This window comes from Canis lupus, chromosome 17, assembly GCF_011100685.1.
Source record: "Canis lupus familiaris isolate Mischka breed German Shepherd chromosome 17, alternate assembly UU_Cfam_GSD_1.0, whole genome shotgun sequence".
NCBI classification, from domain to species: domain Eukaryota; kingdom Metazoa; phylum Chordata; class Mammalia; order Carnivora; family Canidae; genus Canis; species Canis lupus.
The window spans coordinates 16,887,232-16,903,896 of NC_049238.1; the positions used below are offsets into that span (position 1 = coordinate 16,887,232).

General features: G+C 33.7%; 1 long non-coding RNA gene across 6 annotated transcripts in view; it reads left to right on the forward strand.

Annotated features, from left to right (window-relative positions):
• The first annotated feature begins 3,353 nt into the window (after positions 1–3,353).
• LOC102155097 overlaps positions 3,354–16,665 on the forward strand; it is a 41,898-nt gene continuing 28,586 nt past the window's right edge. For 5 of the 6 annotated variants that reach the window (XR_005372183.1, XR_005372187.1, XR_005372188.1 and 2 more), the window contains exons 1-4: positions 3,354–3,442; positions 11,573–11,625; positions 12,873–13,014; positions 13,757–13,879. This is a non-coding gene — a long non-coding RNA (uncharacterized LOC102155097). Of the gene's footprint in view, positions 3,443–11,572; positions 11,626–12,872; positions 13,015–13,756; positions 13,880–16,506; positions 16,578–16,665 lie in introns of those variants that run through there. The other variant, XR_005372186.1, reaches the window with a different exon arrangement.

Consider the following 16,665-nt stretch of genomic DNA (forward strand, 5'->3'; position numbering starts at 1 on the left):
AGCATGTATCCAACAGAATTCAAAAGGTAAGCCTTTTAGAATCTGGCCCTGCTTACCTCTGAAACCACATTTCTCTGCATTATCGTCTCACTCACTATGCTGCTGGCAGACTAAGTTTCACGCAGTTCCACTCTGTTGCCTTTAGTGATTTTGCACCATTTGTCTATTTCCTTGGCTGGCTCCTATTACTCATCCTCAATATATCAGCCTCCTGGAATCTTTCTGACACTCCAGACTGTGTTGGATGCCCCTCTTCTGTGCTTTCCTATATCTCTCAGTTATAGTTTTCTCTTTGTTTCTTTCCCACTGAAGTGTGAGTTTTCCCAAGGTAGGAGTGTCCAGTGTCTTTTTTATTTTTTTATTTTTTCATATAGGATGGATCTAAAAATCTATTGTTATAAACAATAGGTATATTTATGAGTGTTGGAACCATCGGCCTGGATATAATCACCCAGTGCAGCATAGAATGGGGAGAAGGCTCTGGACAGAACCCTGGGGAACACAATCAAGATCCCTTTGTATGTGACCAAGGCCATGAAAAAGCAAGAAGAGTAATTTCAAGTGCACATGAGATTTCAGGGCAATAAGAAAGCCACAGAGAAAAGTAGAGAGGGGGGTCTAAGGGAAAGGGATTTTAATGTGCTGAAGTGAGCTCACATTTGTAGAGTTACAGCTAATCCATAAAGAGAGTTATCTGCCTGCAGTTGACAAGGATGACAAAATACGAGAAGCAAAATCAAGGACACTGAAGTTTAGTGTGGTATTTAAACTATACAAATACAGAAGCATCTTATTAGGATGAATTTGTCTGGGGAAAGAAGAAACAAAACAAAACAAAACAAAATTGCCCATCACCACAGAGAAAGTAACATGTAATTAATAAGATTTACAAAACATACAAAGGATGAATTTGGTCCTTGAACAAATCCTTTGTATCACATAAAATTAGACTGAAAAATCACAGCATGTAAAGCATGACTATGAAAGGACCTTTTGTTCTGAGCACCACCTCACACCAAGGCCTTGAGATTCCTTGATTCATTAATACCATTGGGTTTATTTTTATACAGGTTAAATCACCTGTTGTTACAATGTGGTTCTGGGTCATTACACGGTGAATTTTAATAAATTAAACCTGCTGTCCTTTTCAAAAACAACGCATGGGTCAACAGCTATGATTAAGTTGTCTATATTAATAAGTGGTTATCTCTAGAATAATTATAGTTTCCTCTAAGTGATTTGTATAAATGGGAAGTATCTTTAAATAGTTCCATGTTATTTATATCCTCACCTTTGATGCATCCTGTGTGATCAAATATCTATATATGGATACCTACAGGTTCTAACTTCAATATTTAATTCAATCCCCTGAATCACTTTTTTCTAACAAGGAAGTGGTATAGTAGAGTGGTTAAAGACATATCCTATGGAGCAAACTGCCTGGGTTGGAATCTCAGTGCTGTAACTAGTTCTTTGACATTAAGTATATTGTTAATCTTCCCATGACTCAGTTGCTTACTTGTGACCTGGAAATAATAATAGTGCTTATCCATTAGAGTTACTCTAAATATTAAATAAGTTTATACATTTATAAAGTGCTGCACAAGAAAAGTATTTAGAGTCTGGTACAGGATAAACATTTAACAATGTAACTATTTAATTTTGATAATTTTGTCTCCTTTTTACATTGAACAACATCACTTGCTTATTGTCTTGCAGTTTTTATTTCCTCAGTAACAAGAATTAGAACAGAAGGGTTCCGAAATGGTGATATAGGAAGACCCTGAAGTTACCTCCTCTTATGGACACAGTGAATCTACACCTACATATAGAACAATTCCTCCTGAAGAAAAATTGAGGGCTCATTGAACACTGCACAACAGAGGATAGAAGGACCATCTAGAGAACCACAGGATACATGGTAGATGAGAACCCCACCCCCTACTCTGTGGGGGGCTAGAGGAAAAATAAGAAGGCAATTAGGTAGAAGGGGAAAGTAGAAAAGAATACGAAAGGAAAAGGTTAGAAACTCTAACATAATATACAATTTACATGATATAACAATACTATAGTAGTAGTACTTAATATAATTTTCTTCAAGCTCAGGTAAAACATAGCTTTGCAACTTATATTTTTTTCTATTTCAAACTCTGAATTTCTCTTATGTGCAGAGACAGATTGTCCTTTTTAGCTGATGGCTTAGCAGCTATTAAAAAAATGAGGAAAAATGGGAAAAGCTAATTTCCAAACTCTGAGGAAGAGTCCAGTTGAAATATGATAGGGAGATTTTCACTGCAGCCTGGGTCATATTCTTTGGGCCTTTGTAAAATATCATGTTTTCAAGAATCTGACCATCTAGAAGTTAGTGGTAGGCTAGATGTGATTCCCCTTGTCTCCTTGGTGGAGCTTCTAATGAGGTGCATGTCTATTTGTTTTTCAGATGTATTTCAGTGCCTATAAGTTACCAGAATCTGGGAATATAAAGATTAATAACATGTGGGTGTCTTTCACCTCATTTTTTCCCCAATTACTAGGAGAAAGGTCCTAGTGCTAGTTACAGATCTGGGATATATGAAAATAGAATTCCCAGTGCCATGGAAAGGATTGATTGAAATGGGGGTACAAAATGCTTTTAAAGCACATGAAGTAAATGATTAAATTTATTGGAGGGGGTGGTGGTAATGAGGGGTATATTAGTATAAAACTTTACCAACTAAATGGTACTTTAAATTGATCTTTGAAATGAGAACCTTTTTTTTTTTTCAAACTGAGGAGAATAATATTCTAAAATACATCCTTGAACAGTATCAAAACCATTAGACTGTAGAAGGGACATTTAGAGGCTGAAGTCTGGAGTCCATGGAGACCAGGCTAAAGGTACCCAGGGACTTCATTGTAAATATATGGAGCTCATGAAACTAAGAGTGTGTGCTTTGTCCTGTGATCACTGAGGAGATAAAGACTATCAAGAATCAGAATTACATGATACATTTTCACTTTAGAAAAACTGCATTAAAAGAATCAACCAGGAAACTCTAAGAGAAGGAGAGAACCTAAACCAGAGTCGGGTCCACAGGGATGATTAATGGAGAACTTACTGGATAAATCTACCAATGGTAGAATTTAACAGGACTCAGTAGCCTATTCAATGTAAAATTAGAATAAAGGGTAAAGACTAGGAGGATGCCATGATTTCTAGTGGAATGACTGCATTATCCCTCTAGAGATAAAAGCAGTAGGTTGTGATGAAAGATGACAATTTTGGTTTTGCACATGAAAGGCCTATGGGACATCCCAGAACAGACACTCATGGGTTGTGAAATGAGGTTCTGGAACACAGTGAGAATTCCAGGCTAACACAGAGATTCAGAACACAGGCATCATATTCTAGAGATGTCAAGTAGGAACATTTGAAAAGAAGCCAATATACTTAATATTTAAGGTATTAGTTTCAGTGGATTAATGGGTGGTGGGGTTGTGGTATATTAGAACTTAAAAATGAAGACAAGGGTTTAAATTCAATATTTGGGTAATAAAAGAAAAAGAGGGTTTTTTTTTAAAGATTTTATTTATTTATTTAAGAGAGAAAGAGAGCACATGGTGGGGTGGGGCTGCAGAAGGAGAGGGAGAAGCAGACTCCCAGCTGAGCAGGTAGCTGGACACCAAGCTATCCCAGGACCCTGAGATCATGACCTGAGCCAAAGGCAGATACTCAACTGACTGAGCCACCAAGATGCCCCAAGGGAAGGGTTTTTTATAATAAAGAAAGAAATTCATATAGTGAAAGTATACTATTCAAATGTACTAATTCAAATGTACTACATAAATATAATGGACTGCAAAGAAAACATTCTTAGGATTTGGGCATACTTACTAAAGCCCACTCACCTTCTGCAGAAGGTAACTGGGAGAAGACTCCGGAAAACATGGCTTTTACTTAACTTCATGTATATCTTTTAGGGCAATGAACAGGTATGGAAAAATAAACAGGACTCTAATTTTCCAGATTTACCTCCATTTCTAACACATCTATAAATGTTTCTGGGAGTATACAATACTCTCAAGAGTCAGAGCACCCAGTCTTGGCATTTATAATCCTCAGCACTATTCTTTACTGGTTAAAAGTCCCGTGGAAGTTCTCTAGCTACTTCTGTTCCCACACAGGCTCATACTTAATGAGGACTGTATTTCTTGTTTAAATTCTAAAGTTTGTTTCTTACTGAAAACAAAGGGAACAGAAAACAAGCAATACTAAGTGCTGACAAGTCCCTGGAGGCAGGCGGTTCTCTTGTTCTTTTAAAAGCTCTCAGTAGCCTTTGTGGAATTACCAAGGTTCATTCCAGAGACAAATAAAAAATATAGTTCTGTAGTGACAATTCCATTCACCTTTAAAGAAAAAAAAATCAAGAAAACAAGAATAACTTAAAAGTGCAAATGCTTGGTTTCAGGCTATATTTTACTTTTCGTTCCCCTCCAATCAATCTTGAAAACCTATTTTAACTTTTAAAATATAAGACTCTAAGATATCAAAAGAAAAAACACACACCTAAAATAGAGTGTAACTATTGAAAAACCAGCCTTAGAATGATGGGATTGTTGTGCTTGTGATTTATCCTAAGGGGGGGGGGAACCAATCTCATTGAAAACAGCTATTTATACTGTCTATCCCAGTTTGAATCCTGTGCAAACTGATTTCTTATAAAATGACCGCCATTCCGTATTAAGAAAGAGCAGGAACTGATTTTATGCCATTTAGAATCAAATATATATTCCTAACTAAGTGTATATATTCCTAACTAAAGCTGTCTCCAAATGGATGGGTACACCACCAATACCTCCCTTAGGTTTCCAGAGACTATTTCCAGTCCTCACATTCATCCTCTCCAGACAAACTAAACACTTTGTGGAGTGCATATAAAACTATCCTCAGCCTGATGTATGCATATGTTTCCAGAAATTGGTTAGCATCATGTTATGCTATACCTTCACTCATTCTCTTTAGTGTATCTGACTTGACACACTGACACAACATGGCATGTAAAATTTGCCATGTTGACCCAGAGTTTCTCAACTGGTTGTTTTCTTAGAGGAACTTCAGAATTTGTCAAGCAACAACAATAAAACTAGGAAAATAATTTTCCAGTATTGGTCACTGAGAGCTCTTTCGGTTGACTCTATGATCCTTTTACATGCTCCTATCACTGTGTTATTTTCTGATGCTAGAAGACACTAGAGACTTAGATAAATAGAAAGATAGGTAGGTAGATAGAGACAAATATATATCTCCACATATCATTGTATATCTATGCCTATATCTATCTGTTAATCTATCTATCTTGTCTAAGTCCTAGCATCAGCCATTTCTCCAAGAAGCCTTAGTTCCTTTTATCGGAGAATAGCATTAGAACCCAAGATCTAGGAATACCTGGGTGGCGTAATGGTTGAATGTCTGCCTTTGGCTCAGGGAGTGATCCTGGGGTCCCAGGATTCAGTCCCACATCAGGCTTCCTGCATAGAGCCTGCTTCTCCCTCTACCTATGTCTCTTCCTATCTCTCTTTCTCTCTGTCTCTCATGAATAAATAAATAATAAATAAATAAATAATCTTTAAGAAAAAAAGAACCCAAGATCTAGGCCCTTGGTATGCTAATGGGCGCTGGGGTGTCACTGTCCCTAGGCATGATCAGCTCAGAGAACAAACACATATATATGTATAAACTAATTTTTGTATAGACACAAAACCATAAACAATCCTAGTGTCACCATCTACTAAACATGAGTTCACACTGATGTCTTCTGCTCAAATCCATTATTATCACATGGATTATTTTAGCCTTTATCCATTGATTATTTGTAACCTCCAATTCCAACAGTGAGAAACTTGGCTCCAAACTTCTCCATTTATTTAATTGTTCAAATCCAGTATACATGTACAGCAGTATTGGAAGTGTTAACCTGTGCCCCACTGAAGAAAGAATATAAACTAGAATGTAGTACTTATCGCAGTTCCTTTTCCCCGTAGTCTTATCAACTCATTTCTGAATTACTTAGGTCAGTGCTTACTTCCTCTATGTTCTCCAATAAGGTTCTTTCATAAATTTGTAATGCAAGTACATAGTTTTGTCACATTTAGCATTCTACCTTAGGATCCTCTGACTGCATAAATATATTTTCTTTTCAATTTGCATGCATTGTTTCACTCTTTCTGCCGTAAATTTCTATGGGCTGTGAAATACATAGTGACATATATCCAACATTACAGTATCATTCAAACGAATACCACTGCCCTAAAATAATTCCCTGTGTTTCATCAATTTAACCTTCTCCTCCAAACCTTAAAGCCCTAAAATCACTGACTTTTACCTGTATTATAGATCTGCCATTTGCAGAATGTCATATAAATGGAATCATACAAGATGTAGCCTTTTAATACTGGCTTCTTCACTTAACAATATGCATTTAAGATTCATCCATGTCTTTTTACAGCTTGATAGTTCTTATTTTTAAAATCATAGAATAATATTTCATTGAGTGGATACCTCAGTTTATCCACTTACTTATTGAAGAGTACCTTGTTTGTTTCCAGCTTTGGACCTTCATGAATAAACTACAACAAACATTTTCAAGTAGGTTTTTGTGTAGACATGAGTGTTCAACTCAAAAAAAAAAAAAAAAAAAGGTAAATGTCTAATGCCAGGATTGTTGGATCTTATGATGACCCTATGCTTACCTTTTTAAAAAATATATGTATTATTTATTTATTTATTCATGAGAGACACACAGAGAGAGGCAAAGACACAGGGAAAGGGAGAAGCAGACTCCCTGCGGGGAACCTCATGTGGGACTTGATCCCAAGACTTGATCCCAGGACTCTGGGATCATGACCTGAGCCAAAGGCAGGCACTCAACGACTGAGCCACCCAGGCTTCCTCTATGTTTACCTTTTTTAAAAAAACTGCCAAAGTACTTTCCAAGGAGACTTTCTTATTTTACATTACCACCAGCAATCATGAATGTTGTTATTGTTCTGCATTCATGCCAAAAAATGCTTTTGTCTTTTTTTCTTTACTTATTATAATAATTATGGAGTGGTATCTCGTTGATATCTCAATTTGAATTCCATAATGAGCAATTATATAATCTTTTCATATAATTATATACCATTTGCACATCTTTTTTGGTAAGGTACCTGGACAGATGTTTCACTCATTGCTTAACTGAGTTGTTTTCTTCTTGTTTTAAGATTTCTTTGTATATTTTGAATACAAGACCTTTATCAGATATGTGCTTTGAAAATATAATCTCACAATTTGTGGCTTGTCTTTCATTTTTGGAATGGTGTCTTCTACAGACCAAACATTTGTAATTTAAATCTATCAATTATTTGAAAGAAACATGGTTTTGGTGTTGTATCTAGAAACTCATTGCCAAAGCATAATTTTCCAAGTAAATTGGTTTTTCCAGATGAAAACAAGTTAAGTATTGTATATGCTTATCAGTGGGGACCATAAAGAAAGCAGAGCATAAATCTATTACAATAAAAATTTGGCTACAGATCGATCCAAAGTGTTATGTTTAGGTTAGGCACTACTCAAGGTATAACTACTTGTTAATTGCTCCCTATAGATATGACAAATATCTATTCTTGAACATTAGGTTTTATTTTTTTCCTTTAGCTTAGCATATTACAAGAATGGGTGTGAAGATATGTATTTTTTTCCCCAGTACTTTTCTCATTTTATTCTGATTGCTATTGGCCAAGACTTTTCTTCACTTTGGTTTTAAGAAGATTTGGGGAAAGTTTAGCTCACAGTTTACAAGTATTAAATTGGACTTTTATGAGCTCTGCTCCAATTATTCTGCCTAAGTCTTGGAGTTTTTTGCTTGTAGGGATTCTGAGACCATAGCTAATTCTTTGGTTATTTCTTGAATTATACAGAATATAAGTCTACTGACTTCCAGAGCAGCTATAATTTGATTGTATGCTGGAGAATTTTCTGGGACTTCTGAAAAGTGTCCTGCAGTACATTTTATCTGGTAGTCCCATTTACAAATAGTTCTGTACCTATTAAATTTGCAGGTTTTTCTTTCTTTCTCTTTAAAAAAAAAAAAATCAAACGGAAGAGGAACTGTTCTCCCATAACAGTCCTAAAGTAAGTTTCATGTAGAAACATGGAAAAGTGCTTAGGATAGTTGGAATTCTTTCTACTTGAGTGGATTAGTAATCAAAAGTATATGACAATCTATGATAGTTGAACCAATGGCATATATACAGTGACATTCATGTAAAACAAGAAAGTATAAGCTATTCATCTTTTCTCTATAGAAATACACTTTTATAATTTTGAATAGAAACAAGAAGGAAAAACAGGATGAAAACTACTTTACATGAAAGTAGGAAAGAAGAATAAAAAGCACATTCACTGAAAGAGTATTCACCCACATAGTACAACTCCAAATCTTAGGTCTAATTATGTTTAATAAATATCTATCTATATATATAAGGCCTTACAATAACAAAATAAATTCATAAAATACAAATTATATATTATTTTTGAATAAACTATATTAAATTTATTGTTCTAGAAAATTGAAAGTCTCACTTATGTTTCAAACTAATTGAAACACTAGTCTCAAAGAATCTGAAGATGAAACTAAGAAAACTATTATATTAACAATGTTATAAAATTAAATATTTGGAAATAAACTAAATAATGGAAGTATGAGATTTGTATACTGAAAACTATAAAACATTGCTGAGAGAAATTAAGTGTACTTCTCATAGTCATGACTCTTAAATTAATATCATATAATAATAGCAATTCTCTCATTGATTTATAGATTTCAGGAAACCCCTATGTAAACCTTAGTAGGATTTTCTGCAGTAATTGACAATCTGATCTTAAACTTTATATGGAAATGCAAAGGACCCAAGGTAGTCAAAAAAATCTAGAAAGAGAATAAAAATGTTAGAAGACAGGTTACTTGATTACAAAGCATATTATCAAATCACAGTAATTAAGATTATGTAGTATTGGCATATGGAGGGGCATATAGATTAATGGAGCTGAATTGATAGTCCACAAATAAACTCTTAAATTTAATTTTTTATTTGATAAAATTTTAACAAATGTGCCAAGACAACTCAATGAGAAAGAATAATCTTTTTCCTAAATGATGCTGGGACAATTGGATATTCACAGGGACACACACACACACACACACATACCTACACACTTAATCCCTTGCCTCACACCATATACAAATATTAACTCAAAGTAAATCATAGTCCTAATGTAGAGAATACTATAAAAGAAAATGTGAGAAAAAAATTATTGACCTTGAATTAGACAAAGAACTTTTTTAGATACAAAAACATAAGCCATAAAACGAAAATGATATTGTGAATCTTTTCACATGCTTTTTAACCATTTGAATATATTCTTTGAGAAATGTGTCATAAAATCCTTTGCCTATTTCTGAGCTATTTATTTTTTTCCTTTTTTTAAGATTTTATTTGTTTATTCATGAGAGACACACAGAGAAAGAGAGAGGCAGAGACACAGGCAGAGAGAGAAGCAGGCTCCACGCAGGGAGCCCGATGTGGGACTCGATCCTGGGATTCCAGGATCACACTCTGAGTCTAAGGCAGACACCAACCACTGTGCCACCCAGCATCCCGAGTTATTTTTTTCTAAATTGTTGAGCTAAAGAACATCTGGATGGTTCAATCGGTAAAATGTCTGGCTCTTGGTGTCAGTTTAGGTCATGATCTCACAGTCAAGGGATCGAGCCTGGCATTGGTCCTCCTGCTCAGTGGGGAGACTGAGATTCACTCCCTTCCCTCTCCCAACTCACACACTATCTCTAAAATAAGTACACATTAAAGAAAAATAAAATAAATAAAATAAGTACATAAAATCTTTTAAAAAATTATAAATTGTTGAGCTAAGAGCTATTTCTATATTCCAGACACAAATTTCTTAATATATATCTGGTTTCTAAATATATTTTTCACATTTTGTTGGTTGTCTTTTTTCTCTTTGTTGATTGTGTCTTTTGAAGCACAAAATTTTCAATTTTGACAATTTTTCTTTTTTTCAATTCAATTTATCTTTTTTTAAATTATACTTGTGACTATAGTGCCATATCTGAAGAAACTTTCCCTAATCCAAAGTTATAAAGATTATACTTATTTTCTTGGAGTGTTTTATTGTTTTGTATTTACATTTAAGTCCTTCATCCTTTTTAAGTTTTATCTTTGTGTATGACTTAAGATATGAGGTCCAATTCAATTTATTGCATGTGGATATCCAGTTGGCTCAGTACTACGTGTTGAGAAGACTTTGTTGTTCCCCTCATTTAACTATTTCAGCACGCTCTTGAAAAATCAATTGACATATGCATGGATTTATTTTTGGACCTTTCAATACTATCTCAATATTCAACATTGATTTCTACATCTATTTCTATTCTATGTCAGTAACATTTTTATTTCCTTTCTTTTGCTTTCTTAAAATTGAGTCTGTTGATTTTTTTTTCTTTTTTAGGTATAATGAGTAGCTAATTCATTTTGAAATATTCATACAGTATTAAAAGTCTACTTAAGGCATGATTTTGCTTCTAATTACCAATCTATTGAATCTGAATAAGCTAAGAATTAAAACAACAACAACAACAAAAACAATACAAACATTTCAGTTTTCACTTTGGTTTTTATTTTATCCCAGGAACTACTTAAGAACTTGTTTTGTTACATTCACATCACACACATAATTTCTGTTGTTTATTTGCTTGATTAGTTATTTTGCTTTCATTTTTTTTTTTTTGGCCATTGTTTTGTTTTATTTTGTTTTTAATTCTGGTCAAATATATGTTCTGTATAATCTTAAATGATTGGGATTTGTTGCAAATCTCTTACATATAAAAGACTATCCTATGAATGGTTTCCTGATTGCTGCAATGAAAAGCCTTGTGAAGAACTTAACCTAAAACATATTTTTTTTTCCTAAAACGTATTTTTAAGTTTTCAGTTACTAGAGATTCTGTGATGTCTCAGAGAAATTATTCACACAGCACCAAGAAAGGTTTTCCTGGGTACATTACTGATACTACCTATTGCTTGGGGGCCCTGAAGCTCACCTCAAGCTTTACTATAAGAAGTGAACATGGATCCAAAGTTTCCAATCCTCTACATACAGGGAGCTAATGCTGATGCTCTTTGAAATCTCCAGCCCCTAATAATGATATCAGATCCCTAGGGCAATGCAGCCTCATATTCCACTCACCAGTAGGTGCTTCCTTTCCACTTTTCTCTTTATTAAGTGACAATACATAGTTTAATGTGTATGTGTGCATTTATACATTTTATATAGCATTGTATGCATTTACAGTAAGAAGGGGTTATTTAGGCCTATGCCTAAATTACCCTTTTAACACAAAAACGTAGTGAATTGTTTTTTACAAGCATTATGAAGATTGATCTAATAATATTTTATGCCTTTTGCATGAAAAATGGTCTATAGTTCTGTCTTCATCACAGAATTTAATGAATTTATCTTTTTTTCCCTTAGAGAAAGAATATCATCTGAAACCTGATTTATAAATCTCCAGTGTGATAATTAAAGTTGGTATAAATATTCACTGTACATGTAGATTGAATATGCATAGTAGAGCTTAAGGTATTTCCCCAATCACAACCCAGAATGTACTCAATTTTATCTACCATCACATTAAATAATTATTTCTAATTATATAAGACTTTCATTTATAAGATTTTTCTTTTCTCTTACTACTGCAACTGTATACTTCACTGCCTCTACTGGGGTTAACAGAAATTCTCTTTGAAATTGAATCTTCTTTGTCAGCTAAAAAGAAAACAAATGCAGATATGCTATGTGCTAAAAGTAGAAATTGGAGGGATGTAACATTTAAATAAGGATAAAAAATACAGCATTCCCTCTCTTTTTTTCTCTCTAAATATATATATGTATATATTTCTGTATATTCTGTAATACATAGATATTCTCTTATCTATAAACTAGACCATAATTATTCCTTTTTAATTGAACAGAAACTAGGCACAGACTGGTTCATAACTTGTAAAAAGCCACATAGTCTATTTGATCCAAATCTGGTTTTACTCCATTCTTTCCATTGTATCTACTGCACTGCCAATAAGAATTACTAATTCTTGAACTTCGTAGTGCAATTAGTCTCTGTCTCTAACTGTGACATCATTGAATGTAGGATTTGTTCAGCCTTAATTCAATTAATCACTGTAGTGACTAGATATTTGCTCTACTTTTTGGCTCTGGAACCCTGAAAATACCCTGCTTACCACTCTTATGGTAGGTATAGTATATTAAATTAGTGTTCAGCAAATATTCACGACCTCCCTTGGACCCATATGGGAAGAATATATTTCTGTGCTTGTCTGATATTATGCATAGACATGTAACTTGCTTTGGTGACTATGATGTTAGTGGGCATGATCTAAACATAGGTTTTAAATAATCTTGCATAAATGTGCTTCTTTCATGGGGCTTTGCTATTGCCAAGACAAGAATATGACATGGGTAGCCCATTTAATTAACTCAAATAGGTCATAATTAAACTAAAAAGAGAAAAATATCTCAAAAAGAACTATTGGTGTAGCTTTAGTATATAGTGTTAATTAGTATCAAATCATAGAAAACTTAGAAAGTTTTTTTTAAAAAGTGTATTTGCAAATGTACTGCCAATCTGATCTAAAATGTTCTAGACCATTCAAGTCATTAAATATCTCTGATTGTTCAACTTCTGACAGACAAGAAGCAGGCTAAGAAAATTGCTCAGCCATCAGTAAGAAAATTTTCTCCACTGACTTTTCAGCAGTGTCCAGTAGGATGAAGACAAAGTAAGAATGTTGCAGAACAGAAGAGCAGAGTCAAGAGGTATAGAAAAAAATACACTGGGACGTCTCTCTGAAGAAACAGAATCAGAGCTTAATCAAAGAAACTTTCCTAACTTGAAGGTAATAGTACCTGGGAAATCTGCCCACTGAGATTTTGGGATTTCTATGGACTACTGAGTACTAGAAGCATCCCATCAATCCCCATTCTCACAGATTTTATTGAGATAATAACTTTTATATTCCTCCATTCTTTGTTGTATATTTATTGTCAAAATATATTTGTTTTTATAGTTTATAAACTTGTAGTCTCCCCCACCTTTTTTTAAAGGAAATAAAGGCATAGCCAAAGGTTCAAAGAGTCACTTGATGTGACTTTCTTTTTTTTAAGATTTAAATTATTTATTCATGAGAGACACAGAGAGAGCGAGAGACAGAAAGAGACAGAGGGACAGAGAGACAGAGACACAGGCAGAGGGAGAAGCAGGCTCCATGTAGGGAGCCTGAGGTGGGACTTGATCCTGGGACTCCTGGATCACGCCGAAGGCAGGTGCTAAACCACTGAGCCACCCAGGGATCCCCCTTGATGTGACTTTCGTGAATGAATCTTCACAGCTGTGGACTGGGTGATACCTCTCCATTTCTAGGAGTTCTTGTGGTTTTCAGTGCATCCTGGTCCTTCCTCTACAGGAAACTGAGTGGTGGTACATCTGAAATTAATGTAACATTGTGTACCAATTATACTAAAAAAAAAAAAAGTATGAATGAGAAAAATAAAATGGAAAGTGAAAAGAAAAGTAGATAGAAGAAAAGAGGAAAATACTCTAGAAGGACTAATAAAACCACACTTTTGTTTTTTACACAGATAACCAAAAAGAACCTGACAAGGTGAATCATGAATCACTAATGGTGTAATTACAAAAGAGCAGTGTCACTGGCTACTCCAAACACTGCTTATTCAGGAAGCCAAGAGGCCATGCAGCAATGGGTATGACTGCACATTTTAGATAATGTGAGCTCTACCTTAAAATAGACATTAAGGCTAGCTAGATGCCAAAGTTAATACTACAAACTGAAATTAAAATACTGTCTGTCAAGGCAGGGTGTAAATTCTAGATGCCTTGAATCAGGAATATGGCAATGGGTCTTCTCATCTACTTCTTATACTTAATCATCAATACCCTTTGTCTTAATCAAATCACCCTTCAGACATCCTACCTAGTTATTCCAGTTCTTACACCTATTTGATATTATTCTCTGAAACACAATCATAATTGCTACAGAAAAAAATTAATTGGAAAACACCTCATCTATTGTTATTTGAATATATCAAAATTCTTAACAAATATCTAATAAACATATCTTGAATCCCTATCACTGAGATTAATATAATATAACACCTGAGTTTATTATATTTACAGTCTGGCAGGGGAAATGAATGTATAACTAAAGAAGTATCATAAAATATGTCAAGTTCTATAATAGAGGTATATAAAAAATATTATTCTAACGAATTTGTATAAAAATTACACATACACAAGTATATATACATATATATTATACATACACACATATGTATGAGAAAAAATAAAATGAAATAAATGGTACTTGTACTCCATATTTTGTACGGAAAAAACATAATGTCACAAAATTGTCAATTACTCTAAAATTGCCATGTAACTTTTTCCTCAAGTAAGTTGCATTTTAACTTTATATGAAAAAAAATCCTAGAGATCAGCTAGTGAAAAATTAAAAATACCAGCAAATGAGTAACTGCTTAATAGACAATACTCTAAATACACTGATTTTGTATTGATAGATGATTAGACCAGAGTACTCAATTCTGACATTATTAACATTTTGGGTCTGATTATCATTTGTTGGGAAGGGACTGGCATTTATTTATTTATTTATTTATTTATTTATTTATTTATTTATTATTTTAGGGGACTGGCTTTTCTATGAGCTTTAGGATATTTGGTAGCATCCTTTAACTCTACCAACTAGAGGACACTAGCAGCTATCGAATTGTTTACGAAAAAAAAAAAATGTATCCAGACATTGCCAAATGTCTCATTTAAATGCCAAATGTCTCTAAACATCTGCCTTTAAAATCACTGATCTAGATCATTTGTTAAAATGTGAATAGATCATATCTTACTCCTTGAGAATCATTAATAATTTGTCAACACATGTAAAGTTCAATGTCATTACCATGTCCAACTTAACTTTACACGATCCAATTCCAGCTCCCTTTCCAACTTCACCTTCAGTGACTGATCCATTATCACTGCTCTGCAGTTGGCTTAGCCTGTGCTGTTCCTGGAGAGCCACACATGCCCCCACTTAAAATCCTTTACACTCAATGCTTCTTTTCTCTGGAATATTCTTTCTAAAAACATTTCTAGAACTTCACTCCAAGTTTCACCTCTTCATACTATTTTTCTCTGCTTCTCCACTAGAATATGAACCCTGAGAGGACAAGGGCTTCATCTTGTTTGCTGCTATAATCTTATAACCTAGAAGGGTGCCTTGAATGTAGAAGGCACTCAATGCTTTACTTGAATAAATTTTTTTGAAAGAATAAATAAATTTCTATAAATCAATAATGAAAGAGGTGATATTTAAAAAAGAGACAATTAATAAAGTATATATAAAATAGCCAGAGAAATCAAATTTTAAGGAAGTAGATTCTATATCAAATGCATATGTTTGGCAAAAGAAAAAAAAAAGAGTAATCCAAATTAATTTTTATAGGCAGTGATGAAGGTAAAGAAAAACTCTTATACACAGGTACTAGTGCTGTTCAAGGTTCTAAAATGTTTGGAATGCAAAACGGGAAAAAACTATTGTAGTTGGAAAAATATCATAATTGAAAATGCACAAACTCTGTTATGTCATCTATTTAAAAGAGATTTAACTAAGTTATAAGTAAGTTCCTTATAAAAATGTTGTACATTTGTATATGGAGATGTGTTTAATGAGAACCATAGTTCAATTTTTAGTAATAAGAAAAATTTATTAAGTCTACCAAAATTCAGTCAAGATACAAGAACATAAAAATTATGCTAGATGATTATAGCAACAAAATAGGCAGATTTTTTCTTAAGATTTTATTTATTTATTCATCAGACACACAGAGAGAGAGAGAGAGAGAGAGAGAGGGAGAGGCAGAGACACAGGCAGAGGGAGAAGCAGGCTCCATGCAGGGAGCCCGATGTGGGACTCAATCCCAGGTCTCCAGGATCAGGCCTTGGGCTGAAGGAGGCACTAAACTGCTGAGCCACCCAAGCTGCTCCAAAATAGGTACATTTTATATAGTTAGCTAGATTAATCAATCTTAACATAATCTCAAAATAATATAAAGTTATGAAGATGTCATAGAACAAATAATTTATCATTATATGTGCCTTTAGTATTTTGCTAAGCTAAAAAAAATAGTAAAGTATGCTATATAGTGTTTATTTAAAAATACGCAGAACATAAGAATATGGAAGGGAGAATACTCACCAAATTCACAATAATTGTCACATCTGAGAAAGATAATGGCTATTGCCATGGGTGAGAACTCAGGAGGTTTTAATTCTAACTGTGCTCTGTTCATTCTCTTTTTAGGAAACAAAACTCTGAAGTAAATATAAAGTATTAATATTTGTTCTGAATGAGGATACATGAGTAATATGCCGTTTTATAAACTTATTTTTTGTTTGTATTTTCAAAATAAAAATTTGAAGTACAGTTGTCTTACAATGATACACTGGTTTCAGGTACACA